Here is a 15,210-nt window from a genome sequence, read left to right as displayed (position 1 = left end):
CGAACAGGAATCCATCACGGTCCTGTGGTAGTAGTTCGTAGCCGTTTCGCGATCAGCACAAAACAGAAATCGCGTTCTAGCAGTCAGCTCGATTTCACGCTACCTTTGATCGAACCTTTTCCAGGGGTCGAGTCAGCTTGTTTTAATAAAATGTAGATCATTGGGCCGCTCATTGTGATTTAAGTCGCTTCCCTGAGGGAAATTATACCGTCAACGATATTTCAAGCGCACGACCTTTCCGCCATCGTTATTTATACGTTCCCTAGTCAGCCACTTGGGACTTGCCCGGTTCCTCCCACGGTAACTCAAACAGCGTCCCGCGATCGACGTCCCTCGAAAACCGTTTCCCCATTAACTGCACGCCCGTGATTCCCACACGGTTCACGACTCGTGAATAAGTTCCTCTAATGTACTCTAAAATTTCCATGCTAGAGCTAATCAAACACCGTTAGGAATTAGCCGGAATACGCGTTTACGGCGCGAGGTTTCAGGAACGTCTGACTGTATTCTTCTATTTGATCGATATGCTAGCTAACAGGCAAAAAAGAAAAAATAACAGAGATTCGCTGTCTTTTTAGCTTTCTGCTGCGATCGTTAACTTGCCACGTTCCAAATCGCGCGAAACAGCTTTAACGTCGCAGCCTGACTAATTTTCTAGCTGTCGAATACTCCCAATAGTATTCTCTGCGCTTAACCGGTTGAAAAATCGCAAACGTCGCGAGAAGCTGGTTCCTCCGACTATCCTCGTTCTCGCTATTATTTTTCGAGATCCACGCGCTCGGCTTACCTACGTGTTTCAACCGGACCCGATATATACGCGTGCATTCGTGCACACGGAGCAAAATACACGAAGGGAGAAAGATAGCAGAGGGACGCGTTACACCAACGTTGCTCCTAATGAAACTGACAGGCTACGAGCCCGATATAGAGAGGCGAGTACTGCGTGCAAGGGAGGTGATTTACGATGGGACGCGTGTGTTTTAAGCTGGTTGCATACGGGAGAGCGGAATGTGCGCTTTTTATGGCCAGAAAAGAATAGGCCAAGTATAAAGGCATCGCGCAAGACCCATTGAAATTCAGCGGGCCTTTATGCGTTGCACGCCACTGGTCGAGTTCGTGGACTAGCTGGTTGCCTGCTACCGGTTCCTCGTACCACGCGGCCCTTTCGTGGGACTATCGGGGCCCATTGCGCATCACCGTAACCATAGTCCAACCAGGGGAAACCGGTACGCAACCTGGTACGAGGTAGATATACACGCGTGTGCATCGGTGCAAGCATGTGGACAGGTCGAAGTGCAGCCCCCGGCTGCACCGGAGCAAGCACTGTGAATACGAACAGGAACCCATTCCCAGGATGCCTCTTTGGATCGTTTGATTTAAAGTTTCGCGTGCCTCCAGGTGGAATTCCGTCACTTTTCGCTAACGGGGTTGAAATGTTTTTAGATGGAATTATTCTAAGATGAATTTGCCTTCGAGATGCGGTAGATTAGGTTCTGGACTAGTCGGCTCGGTGTCTAGAAAGTTTCTGACGTTTTGACAAGTTTATAAGGAAAAGGAAAATACCTCGCGATATACTCCTGCGTTCTCTGGTATTAGGAAACTAAGATAAATCGAGAATATTATTAGGAATTTATTAAGAATTAAAAAAATTTTATTTTTAATTTTGTCTTCTCGTACGTATATCTTTTTCTCTCCGTTACTGTTCATCGTATTTGTTAGTTTCTCCGTTCCATGTATTTTATAAACTGTTCCACGAGCCAAATTCAAACTTTTCGTCGAGTCGACGCTGAAATTTGCCAGGTGTCTGAATATTTATGAATAGAACGGAATATGCGGTAAATTTTGAATTAAAAACCCGCGAGATATCTTTGTTATAGCGCTGTCGAGTGGTATTACCTTCGACTGATAATCCACAGGAAAGAAACGATGTCGTAAAAAGATCCTGCACTGATGGAAACGATCGAAGTTAATACGACCGGGGAATGGCATCTGCGTGCACCATACGCATTAATACGCACACGAACCTGGCAGAGTTATGGCTGGGCGCCGGTGCAGCATGTGGTACAGAGTTACTACCTATATTTTATAGCCATGAATGGTTAAGCTCCTTTCAGCGGAAGGAGATGCACCGGGTCTATCTTTATTTCTCGGGCTCGAGCTATAAAGGGGCGACGCGATTTCGCAAAGCTCAGGGACAAAATTTAGGCCAACAAGGTCGATGGTACATCTGTGGCCCCGACTACTCGTCCTATAGATTACAGAGGGTAATACTTGTCTCTACAACTGTGTACTCTTAGCTTCGTGTACTCAGGTTCCTTCCATTCGATCGATGAGAGTGGGGTGTAGAGATCTACAACCGCGTAGGTAATGCACGATATTCTGGGTAAGAAACGGGGAAAGTGTCTGATTTCATCTTATTTCAAGCTATTTAACCCATTTTGGGCACAGCACAGGTAAATTTTTCACTATAGAAAATATCCAAATATTTGAAGAAATTGTAGCGGCACATGAGTCGCAGGACGATTCGAATCGAGAGTGACTCTGTTGTTGTTCTGTCTCGGGACATTGACACCCTCACGATCTACGAAATTTAAAAGTAAACAAACTCCGGACAAAACAATATCGCCGCTATGTGCAACTATCAACCGGAGTCGAATTCAAACTTCCCCATACCCCGACCAGTATAAATAAACGGACATGCTCTCTAGGAATTCGGTATTCAGTAATCGGTAATCAGTATTCAGCATTCAGTAATCATTGTCTAGTATCCTTATATCGAGTATCATCGAGCAAGCGGCGAATACGACGTACTGTACTAACTCTGTATTCTGTACTCAGAACGATTTTAAACACATCCGACTATATCAAGTATTAACTCGTTTCGCCATTTGGAACACATTCAATATCCACAAAATTAACTCTAAAAGTGGAATATTCTTTAACGGAATTCTATTAATCCGTAAAACGTCGATCATACAAAAACACAGTGGATCAGTGGACGCGCTAGCCGCATGATTGAGAAATCAACGAGTACAAGTTGACCCACATCCTATCAACAGATGCGCGCCCCCCCTATTCCAAGCTCGTTTCGTCTAATTTAAATTTTAAAAGCCTCCACTTTGTTAAATTATTCGAACAGCCTGTTACGTTGGCGTTTTCTTCGCGATTCACGAAACGTTACGCTCCAGTAAATACGTTGCCGCTCATAATTTCGACTTTAATAGAATAACAAAACGAATCAGAAGCGTCGTCGGTCGAAGAGCTTGAGAAAGCGGGAGAGCAAGGGAGAGAAGAAACTCCTTCGCGATGGAATGCGACGAAAAAAGCCGTCCCAAGAGGCCAGCCTTCTTACTTATAGTCCCGTCGATCGGGAATTTCATCCGTCGTTACTTACGATCGCGCGCCATCGTTTCGACGTCGGCGCCTTCCTCTTCTCCTTTTTTCTTCCCTCACTCGAAATTCCCTTCTTTCCAGAGTTGCTGGAAGGTACGCGAGCCAAGAGAAACGCGCCGCGCCCGAACAAAGAACGGACATAAATAATCCGGAGTTTCCAGCGAACGTACTAATAATTAGATTCCAAGGACCGCCTATTTTGGCCGGCAGTTACGCTAGAAAAAGAATCTTCGACTGCGTTCAGAGTCGGTCGCCCTTCTGCCTCTCTCTGCGTTCTCTTCGCCCTCGCTCTTCACCCTCGCTCTTCGCCCTCACTGTCACTACGTCACGACCCACTTTCATCCGACCGTCCTTTTTTCCATCTCCGGTGTCGTCCTCCATTTTCGCCGCTCGTTTCCTCTTTTCGTGTTCCCTTCTCTGGCCGCGAACTTTGCCAGCGGAAGCAAACAAAGAACAGACTCCCACCCCTTGCAGTGCGCGTAGCATATTTATGGTTGAAAAGCATGGTACACGCTTATAGCGACGAACAGGGAGAATTGGAGCCCCGACGACCGCAAATGGGGCACGAGAAGTGCCATGAAAAAGTATACGATAAACGTCCGTTCTATCGTCCGCACAATTGGCCACTGGTCACCGACAGGCGAACCCAAGGAACGCTATATAGCCGGTGGATTTCTGGTCGAGAATTGGCACGATTTTATGACACTCACCTGTCCCTCGTTTTTACGAGCCCGAAAAATTTGTGAACACGAGACGAATCGTGTTTCTCTTCGCGCCGGAAAGAGACACGTCCCTTCGTCGTTTGAGAAACTTTTCCATGCACGAACTCCACCGTGAATTCTGTGATGAATTTTGCGATCGAATTTCCACCCAGAGTGGAAATAAGGACGAGAAAGGAGATGACGGTGAGGCAGGGTTTAACGATATAATTCCGCGCCACTATCGCTATTTTTAACTGCGTATTTCTCAATAGACAGCGGGATCAGAGGGCCATACAAAACGTTATAGAACGACCTTTGCGGTACTCCATTGAACGAGGAAGAAATAAAGTGGAGGAACTCGAGGACTGCTCCACTTCTGCACAATGGGGCGCAGGTAGCCCGAATCCTATTCCTATACTGTTGTCTCCCTCCGTTTCTAGAAACGTCTCTTTCTTTCTTCCGCGCGACAGTTGTAAAAAGATGCGTCCGTAAAAATTGTTGTGGCATAATGGCGCAGTAGCTTGGCTTGGCAGGGACCGCTACCGGTGTTCCGGTTGTGGCGCGGAACGCAATCGTCATAAATCCAACGTGCGAACAGTGGCACAATGCGCGTTAAATCATCCCCGATCGCTTTTAAAACGGGCCCTGAATTATTGCTCCAGCGAAACGCGGCCGTTTTTCAACCGATTGTGAGAACGCTCGTCTTTCGGTCATCTTCTTCCGGAAACTTCTGTTTGATCCATCACACGACTAAACGAAATCGCGTAGAAGGAAATTAAAAATAAAACGCGTGGTAGTGGAAGTTGTCTGATTTCTTCTCGGAGCGATTCGCTGTTCGCAAAGGAAGCTTCCGGATCTTCGAGTGGAAGCTTCGGAATCTGTAACAGACGCGTGGAGAATAAAATGCCCGTAGATAAACCGAATGGCGGATTAAACGGCACGTCTCTCGTAGCCGGGTATTGATTTTCCTTTCTCTGGCACGAGCCAGCCGGGTGTAATAAAGGGCCATTAAAATCGGTGATTCTTCACTCCGGGTCCCTTCGAGTCTCGTTTCTGTTCCGCGGATGCTATCTCCCGCGCGCATCTACGCGAGTCGAGTATTGTTATCGTAATAGAAAAACTTTCTCCGCGAGTATATCGGTCGTGAAAGACAGGCCCCTTAGCAGAGCGAGACGACGATGGCGCGCATACACGTACACTTGTTCACGACGCTATTCGAATACTTTTTTATGTATATATTACGTATCTTATACAAAACATTCTGAGATATCATTAGCTTTATCGCGAGATACGGCTATGATAATTGTATCGATAAAATTTGAAGATGTAATATCGTATATAGAAATGCTTCACGATAACAACGTATGGATAGGAAGATATCCATAACAATTTGTTTTAAGTATTCGAATATTTTGATGAACCGTTACACGCAATTACGTACGTAATTAACGTGTAAACGCATTAACACCTTTAACCTACAACCACGGGCATAGCCCGTAGTACGATGATCGGGTCAAACGTAAATATTACGGGCATTCTCGAACGTAAATCGTAGGTTAAGGGATTAAGCAACTGCTATGTGCATTTTAGCAACGTCAGTCGTGCCTCGTTACAATAATAATGAAATTTCAAATTGTTTTATATATAAAGCACACGATACATACGTAAGAGTTTTCGATGGTAAGTGTTGGAACATTTTGACAAGCCACTGTAGCTAAAACGAATATCGGCAAACTGATCAGGAACGTTTCACTCGTGCCGGAAATTTCCTTCGTCTGCCATCCGAGGCGCGAGTATTGGAGAATACACGGTGGAGACGGAAGAGCGAAAATATGAAAGGTGCCTGGAAAGTCAGAAAGAACGACATCCGACGAGAACGAAAGTGATTTAGCCATAAACATACGTGACACTCGGAGCTAGGGGTGGCTACAGGGGTGAGGAGGGGTTTGAGTTACACGACACGTCGCGCTTCTCGGGGGTTGCGCGCGATATTTCGCCGTTGGAACTCACCCGGGCCACATTTCTCTTGATTTAGCGAAACAATCCGAGCATCTGAATTTCAAATATGGCGTCTACGACCTTACGCCGTCTATGCAGAGACCTCATCCTCTGGATGACCCGCGACAGACTGCACGAGACGCTCGCGAATTAGTTCGCGGAAGAATTTACCCCTGCCGAACCTCCATTTATCCCGACCTCCCCTGTAAGCCTGGAATCGGGCAATTTCCACGGGGAAACATCTTTCTTGCCAGATCTCCTTTTGACGCCCTCTTTCTTTACCTTTTTCCACGCGATCCTCCAGGATTTTTAGGTTCATCTTGCGGCTGATGATCTTAGATGTTGGGATCTTCTGAAGGGGAGAAAGTGTAGGCGGCTTTACGGAATCATCAAGGGAAAAAGTGGGTATATAGTAAAGGGAGCTGAAGCATAGTTCTTCTTTTTTACGTGGTGTTTACAGGAAAGGTACCAACTTGTCTGGAATTTCGTTTAAATGCGCTGTTTCTTGTTGTACGAGGTATAACGCGTGATTTTGAATGCACTCTTTATGCCGAATACAAGTACGTAACGAGATTCTATCTACCTTACAAGATTCTTTAGCGATACGCTGTTTAACATTTAGCGCGTATAATCGCACATAACATAAATCGCAAATTGTGAAACGTTATCTGCTGTAAGAAGAGATAATTGATAATTTTCTGAAATGTTTGACTTGGCTAACATCCTGTTTAAGGTTCTAACAGTACGAAACCAGCACATTAGCATACCACTCGTCCTCGTGTTGCTATTTCATGCTCGAAATATTCCGATGAAATCGCTCACCGTGTTCGTCCTTCACAATTACCTTTTCCAACAAAACGTTCGCGTGTAAAATTAGAATTCAGTATGGAAAAACAACGTTCGGTACGAATATTCACCGCGACAAAATCTTCGTTAACCGATATCATCCCAACGCAAACGTAATTGTTGTATATCTCTCGGATCGAACAGAATCACGATATCTTACATTTTCCCGGCAGGTATCTCGTTCGAACGTCTACTATCGAACGAACCATACAGCTGCTAATAGACATCGATGCGTGCGGCATACGCACGTGCTCGTTCCTGGTTATCCGCGATATTTGATCGGTCGCCATCGTGGTTTTGACTCTGTCATATATTCGTAGCTCGCAGGGGGTTTACGAGCCAGCCGCGGTTCTCGCTTACTCATGCTTTTTTTCCCGGTGTCCAGCGATTTGTCGAGCGAACCGTTGTATCCCGAAGAGCTGTCCCGATTAAGGGCAGATTCGTAATATCGTCGATCGCCGCGTGAGGGATTGCGGCCCATTGAGCAGCCGCCTCCCGTGAAAATAATGATCCAACGCCCCCGGGGTCCTTTCGAGGACCGTTCGTCGTCCCATAATTCCCGTATACCCTCGATCTCTCGGACTATCTTCGTCCATCGCCTAGCCCGAGGGGCCTCTAAGACGCATCGAAAACACTTTAGCAAGCGGGGACGTCGCCAACCCTTCGTACTTTCCTTTTAATTAATTCCCTAGTAGCACGAGGTAAGCGTGCTCTCGCAAAAATTAAAGCGATCCTTTCAGATATTTCTTTTGTCACCTTTCAACGATTTCTTATTCAGAAGAGATCTGAAACACGTTGCAAAAGAATCGCGATGCGTAGGAGCGCCGTGGTTATCCAGCATGTCCATCGACAAAAAAAAACCACGCGATTCTTTTTTTATCCTTTGCCGTTTCAGATTCTACGCTTTTATTTGCTGTTTCCGGGAGGTCGCGCCTTGTTACCAGCGAACGACGATATAGCTGAGAAACGAAACGTTACGGCGTAAATAAAAATTTGCGGGAACGAAACGTTATGGCGTAGTATATTTGAATCTATCGCGGCTATCTGGGGGAAATATATAAAATTCGCGTGACAGTGTGTGTGTTAAATAAGCTACAAAGTTCATCCAGCTAATGTGCAACACGTTTACAAGCTTTTACTCGCAGTCGATCTTCGGATTAAACCCTGAAAGCGGGGATTTAAAATTCCACGCAGTTGGAACACGTTCTGGCATACAGAAAAGACCGCACGTGCAGTTCCTGGTCGGCCGTGGAGGATCCAAGGTCGCGATAATTTGCAAGGGAGAGGCAGAGTTGCGGTGCGTGTTATGCGCGAACGGCAGCTGGAAGGCAGAGCCAGTTAGGTTGGTTATGCGGGGCCCAAGGTCTCTCTCGCTCGCTAAGGGCCCCTATTACGTATCGAGTCTCTCTCACACGCACACTTACACGCGCTTGCACCAACAATTTACATTCGTGCCTGCTTGGATAAAAAGGGAAGACGCGCGTTCCGCCTCGACCTTCCCGCGCGGATTCGCACACGTGCGCGTATGTGGGTCAAACCGCGCGGCGGAAACTAGTCTGCTCTTGGGCAGCCGGAATCGAAGGCGTAGAACAGGTCGTTCTTCTCGTTTTTTCGCTATCCTCGTTCTCTTCCTCCTTCTCTTTCTCCAGCGTCCTTGGTCGTTCCTCGTTTTTGGTTCCACCAAAGAGAGGTGGTGGAAGAGAGGTGGAACCGAGCAGAGACAACAGGCGCCGCTCTGCTGAATTTCACCACGTGTTCGATCTCTCTCTTTTTAGTCCACGAAGATCGTAAAAGAGCTGGGAACCACGCGACGATTTCGCTGAAATATTTTACTCTCGGTCCCAAAGCGGAACACGTTCTTCGAAACAGATGCCTATTTACGATTCCCTTGACACGAGGCTTCCTTCGCTTATTATCTTCCAGTTCCAGGAATTATTATTTAACATGGATCTTGTTACGTAGTGGTCGTATACGAGCCGTTCTACGTATCTTTGCGCATTTAAATGACCCACGAGTGCGCAAACATCCGCACAACTATCCGTCATGATATTCCATTTACGAATACCAAGATCCAAGAAGTAAACTCTTCGTTTGAAAATGTTCGTAGTTTCCAAAATTTTCTCCTTTTTCTTCTTTAAGATTCTACGTTCGACGCGATAATCGATTTACGAATATAAATATCCGAGAAACAAATCGCCTGATCGAAGATTCTCGTAATTTTACAAAATTTCTCGTCCGTAATTCTATTCGATCGACGAACACCAAAATGAAATAAATTATTCCTCCGTAGACTTTCATAGGCTTCCAAAATTTCTGTCATTTTCCGCCGCGTATTCCTCGGCTCCCTGATACGCTCTTGATAAATTCACGAGCCAGAAATCCCGGATCGGTTGCTCTACTTGATAAATGTCGGGATCCGCATAACGCGGGCAGATGCCTAATTTACCAGTCGTGATTTTTGCTCGCACCCTACGAGAAAGCGAGTCCCGTGGAGAACGATGGCGGAATATAGAGAGGCTCGCCGATGAATCTGTATATCCAAATCCCCTCGTTCCATCCGTGTACGTGCACACGTGTGTATAAGCTTTTTCCATATGACGTATCGTCGTGATTACCTTGATGTAGATCCGTCGCTGCGTTTCGAAGCCGATAACGCATCGAGAATATACGGGTCCCTTTTCTCTGTTCTCTCCTCGGTCCTGTATCGGCGAACGCATCGATCATCGTTGTGCCCGTGATTTTTCATCGGCATTCCCGAGCACAAAAAAAATCAGTCCGACGAGATTGAAAAGCCATTCCGTCGTCTGGGAACACAAAACGGAACTTCTTTCTATCCTACCGCTGCCCGTCATCGTCCACTTCCCCTTTGAAACTTGTTTTCTATGTCTGGACTCACAGTAGAATACCATGTACTAACTATTCTACTATTGGGAGAGGAAGAAAGTCTATTGTCGAAATGGAGATCGTTTCTTCGTACGAGTAATATCGCGTCAGTTTGAAAATTTCTACGGTTTTCCGTTTTCACTTGGCTTTAATACTGTTTCAAGTACTGTACAAATATGGTTAGGTATATTTGTACTTGTTTCGTTTAAAGTAACAATTAGCTGATTTTCGTCGTTCAAGCGGACATTAAATTTAAAGCTAGAAACATCAGTACTCCTGTGATATCGTACATATCGAAGATTTTATATTTGAGAATAGGATGTTCAATTGTAAAATAGTCGTGTACGTGTCTTCGAAATAAACGTTTTAAAATTACGAATTCTCTCGGGATGACCTAGTTTCGGCGCAAGTATTTCACTATTGCAATATCCCTTATTTCGCCAATGATTTACTCCACATGCTCGATTTTATAGAAGACGGTTCCTGTTTCTGGTTGAGGGATTCCACGTTCCGGAAGCACGCGTCGATTCTCCTCAAATCGTCCGTGTCCAGAAATTATTGCCGAAAATTATACGTTTCGCGTGACGTTCCGTGCTACCTAGAAAAACGTACGTCACCCCCAATCACGATTCCACTCCCAGCGATCCCTTTCTCGATCATTGTACGCCCTCTGCCGATTCGATGATCGAGCACGCGATTTTGCTCGTGAAGAAAGAACCCGCAGGAAACTCGAGAGCGCTCCTTCGCCTCCTTTCCCATCGTGGAAACCAACGAATCGCTGTTCATCGATGGAAGAGCGACAAACATCTGTCGTTTCTAAGTACTTTGAAAATCAACGCGACTAAACTTTGTTTCAGAGCTCCTTCGGTAAGCTCCTATTGTACGAACTTCGATTGTGTAAGCTGTTTGTCCACAACAAATTCAAGGAAACGCAGTCCTACCGTATAATCGGCAACATAGCGATTGACAAAAAAGTCTATGGTGCTAGAACGAAGTTCAATCGTCAGACACGATTAGATCTTATCAAGCTGGCTTGACTCGTAATTTCGTGATCTCATTTGCGAGTACGCCAGCTGCTGGTACTTCGGTACGCCTCTGTTGCGATATCAATCTTAGAAATTGAAAGCGTACGCTGCTCAAGTATTCGGTGTAAGTACATCTCGTTGAAAATCGTGTCCGCTCTAATGATTTCGCAGCGGCACTAGAAGGAAAGGAGAGAGACGAGTGACTGATGCGAAAATTCAAAGGGAATTTGTTTCCCAACGCGTTCGAATCGCGATCGCAGCACGTCGTTTCGGGTTATGACGTCGCTTTACGGTTCTCCATATTTCACTTTTTCGAACGGTCGATTTGAACCGAAGAATGCCAAGGTAACCGGGTTCATTTGGCGCGCGGTAAAAAACGACTTCGCTTACGGGACCAGCTTTGATATATTCACTTCTTCCGAAGAGAAATACTCCAAGTTCACGCGAGCCGAAAGCTGCGTCCTCGTCGAAGCGACAATAAGGAACTTCTTATCGATGTCTCGTGTTTCTTGAGAAGGTTGCTGCTTGCTGACTCTTTCTCGCCTCACGACACACGTAAATTAGCTACTAAACAACAATCACCAAGGACAGAGCGTTTACGCTGCGAAAGTATACGTAACTAAACGCATAGTCAAGTATTGCATGTTTTAGCAGCATTGCGCGTTTCGCAGCACACCGATCGAAAATAGCAACGAAATTTCTTGCCTTCTGCGTGCTTTCGCTTGGGGCGTTACAGAGATCAAAAAGAAATAAGAAACACGTGACTTAAATAGCTACACTTTACGCTGCTTCCAATATGCAGCAACAACAGGCAGCTAAAAGTTGCTCGAGCGAGAACGCCGCTGAAGCTTTCGCGATCCCCGTGTCACATTACTGCGATCGGAGCATTTTCACGCGTTATCCGAATGTTACATATAACAAGAAGGAAAAGGGATGCGCAGCGCGCGAGTTACTGGATGGAACGCGTCATAAACGTGGTTTCTCCCCTTGCAAAGAGATTCAAGATGGAGTCATCTGTGTCGTCGCTCGTCAAAGAGGCAGGAGAGAAGCCGTCAACGTCTGGAGAGATTGATGCCCCGGGCTTTGAATCCGACGGAAGATCAAGGGAATCGCGCGACCAGAGGGATCTCGAGCGAAGAATAGAAAATTTAAACAAACTAAAGAACGAAGCTAGCGAATAAGACCGGATGAGCTATTCGATCGGCGCGAAGCTAGTCAACGGTTAGACCATGATGCAGACAAATCGTTACGATCCTCTGAATCGTCGAGCCTCGATTTATCTCCGGCGGGCAATTCCATAAAGTGCTGCTGGCACGGCAGCCGGAAGAAAGACAACCACAAATTACAATGGTACCCGGTAATGGAGGGTTACACGTCGCAGTTGCCTCCATTAAATTCATTTCGCCATTAGCTTCGATCGAGCGTTGCGTATGGCACGTTAGACGCCGAGGATGCTATACGGGTTATCGAAAATCGCTTCCGCGCGAGTTATAAGAAGAAAGGGAAAAGGTACGCACGAGTTCGTGTATTAGGATATTTATGAAAACTTGCAAAAGTTATCTACCATCTTTCTTCAACGTTGCTACGCTGTTTCGAGAGTTTAATGCGTAAAGGAATGAAATCTTTCTTCTATTCGTATCTAGTCTCTCGGTAACTATTTCCAGTAGTACCTTTTTATTTATCGTTGTTGGGTTCTGCGTATATTTGTATTATTTATATATACGTTCTTCCGAACGTGGGTGTACTTACATGTACGAATGAAATCGATTTCCGGGACAGATGGTTTCCTACTACCCGGTTCCACCGGTGACTCATTGTTCTTGTCCCCGGTTTCTTAGGCGGGCCGTTTTCCAAGGAAGCGCGCCATTAATTTCTGTATTACGTAGCGATCGGTGAACGCGGGCGTTATTATCGAGAAGCCGGTCCTCGTAATTACAGGGCTTTCGCGTGCCGACAAATTTTTATTACAACGCGTATGGATCGCCACGTGGCACGACTTTATTTATATTGGCGATGGCGTTCACTCGTGGAACGATCGTCCGTGAATTTTCGTGACTCAATGCCGTACGTTTCGCGAAGCTGCCAAGTCGTTTGCTATCCTGTCCATCTACCCCTGTTGTTTAGGCCAATCTATTCCTCCAGCGACCTCGTTTAACCGCCGCAGTTCATCGCCGTGAAGAACGGCTCTGCATTCTTTACCACGTGTTCACCCTGCGTGTTAACTTTGCTGTCGGCGTTAAGTATCGCTTTTTACCCTTAAATGCACAGCGTTGCTGTTTGCAGTATATATTCTTGACCACTGCTACCAGGACATTTACTTCTTATACCTATATTTTATTAGAAAATTCTAACACATTTTACTTTGTTTTACTATCTTACGTTATAAAAAACACGTGTTACTCTCTTTCGACAATTTACGCTGTAAAAAGTATATAGCGCGAGCGAAAGAGTCAACAGGCAATCTTCTCCGATACGTAGATGCGTACGGGAGAACACAACATCGCGATTTCGATTAGGAGAATTACTGGACAGGAATCGAAGTAGGTCGTAATTTCTTTGGATTCTTCCCTTCGTTTCCACATGCACGCTCGAATCGCCACCTGCGTAAACGGTTCTTCTTTTCGGGTGATCACGTGGTCGCCCAAGGGCGAAAGTTTCCAGCAACAGGAAATGGAGAGGCGAAACGAGGCAGAGGCCGGCCCTTTCGCTCCCTTCGGGCGCCGACTTAATGGCGACCGATCGGCCATACCGTTGTTTACGATTAGGATCGTAACTGCTAGTCGAGACAGATAGGATCCAGAGGCCCTAACTTGACACTGGGGAGGCAGGCAGACAGGTGGAACGCTTCCTGGAATCTAGAATAGCCGCGTAACCCGTTTTATGGATTTCGTTATCGTCGATTCGGCCGGTTATTATACGCCGTTAGGACGAAACCGCGATAGCTCCAACCGATTGCGTTCCAACGATTTACGAGTCTAATAGAGGAGGCGACACGTGAAAATGGCGGCCCGGCGCCCCTCCATTTTTGTTTCCATATCAGCCTTTCAGGCAATTTTCCCTGAAAAGGATTCCCCTCCAATTTTCTTCCATTAATTTCTCTCCGCTTTATTCGCCTTTTATTCCAAACGAAGAAAAATACTGAAACGTATCGGCGTAGCAAATTACGGCTTCGAACAAAGCGCGCCATTAAAATTAAACGACACTCTGTACAGGCTGTTCGTTGCAACGGTGAATTTTTTTACATCGGCATGTTTCAGGCTCTTTCGTCGATCTGACGAGAAAGTCTTCCGGACAAAATCAGCATTCGGTTGGAAACAAATCGAAGAACTCGCGAGAAGAACCGCGACAAGCAGGTTTTCATTAATTTACCGATGTCCAGCAATTTGTTGGATTCAGAAATATAAATGTTCAACTTTCAATCGAGACGATCATCGAAGAGTCGACAGGGAGAAAAATCAATGCAAGACTGTGCATCCAGCTCGCGCAGGCCGAAGCGGAGCGTCTCTTGGAAATTTCCATGCAAATGGAGCCGAGTTTCGAGGCGGTGATTTTATTTCTCGAAAGCCAATGCCGTTCCTCTGGCCTCTGGCCATGATTGACACGGGCCTCCTGGTACACGCGTGTGTCGTCCAGCCCCACGTAGAGCTCTATTGGGGTGGCAAGTAGAGGAGAAGGGGTGTGCTAGCAACGGTGGCAATGGCGACTCGTCGAGGGTTCTTCAACGTTGCCACCCTAGTCATTACTTCGGCATTAACGGGGGATGATTCTCCCTCTCTTCTTGGCGGATTCACTGGTTCATCGGGACAATCGGACAGAGAACGGGCGAGTTGAGGGATAAAGAGTAAAAGAGTAAGGGTGACAAGGGGAAGGAAGGAGTTCTCCAGGGAACGAGCGTCGGCCGAAGTTAAATCGTTGGATTTACGAGCATGGTCGTCGTTTTCCAGTTTCTCGCGTTTCTCTGTGTTTTGCGCTTGTATCGCCGATCTTCGGCCGTCGAGCAGGAACTTTGAAGCATCGAGCAACGCTTAATTACACAGTGTCGAATCGTGGTGATTTTCGCTTATTACCGTGCTAATAAGTAGATCGCTTTTTACGTTTTTATATACTTCTGCGTAATGCGAGTGGTCTACAGTCGCTCGTCGATTCAACATGTTTGAAAGTAAACAAATCGAAAGTGTAAACAAACGTATCGGAAAATGCGAGTATACAGATGGGCAATGTAAATAACCAAACGGAAAGTAACAAAGATAGCGGGAAATTAGGTCAGCGAGACGCGTCATAACCGAATAAACAATATGAAAGACGATTATTTGGCAAGCAACCTACTTTTTCTGCTTCTAGATAGAAATTGCAGAACAAAGAAA

This window comes from Bombus bifarius, unplaced genomic scaffold (genome assembly GCF_011952205.1).
Source record: "Bombus bifarius isolate JDL3187 unplaced genomic scaffold, Bbif_JDL3187 scf7180000007968, whole genome shotgun sequence".
Taxonomy (NCBI): domain Eukaryota; kingdom Metazoa; phylum Arthropoda; class Insecta; order Hymenoptera; family Apidae; genus Bombus; species Bombus bifarius.
Note: the sequence above shows the minus strand (reverse complement) of the source record.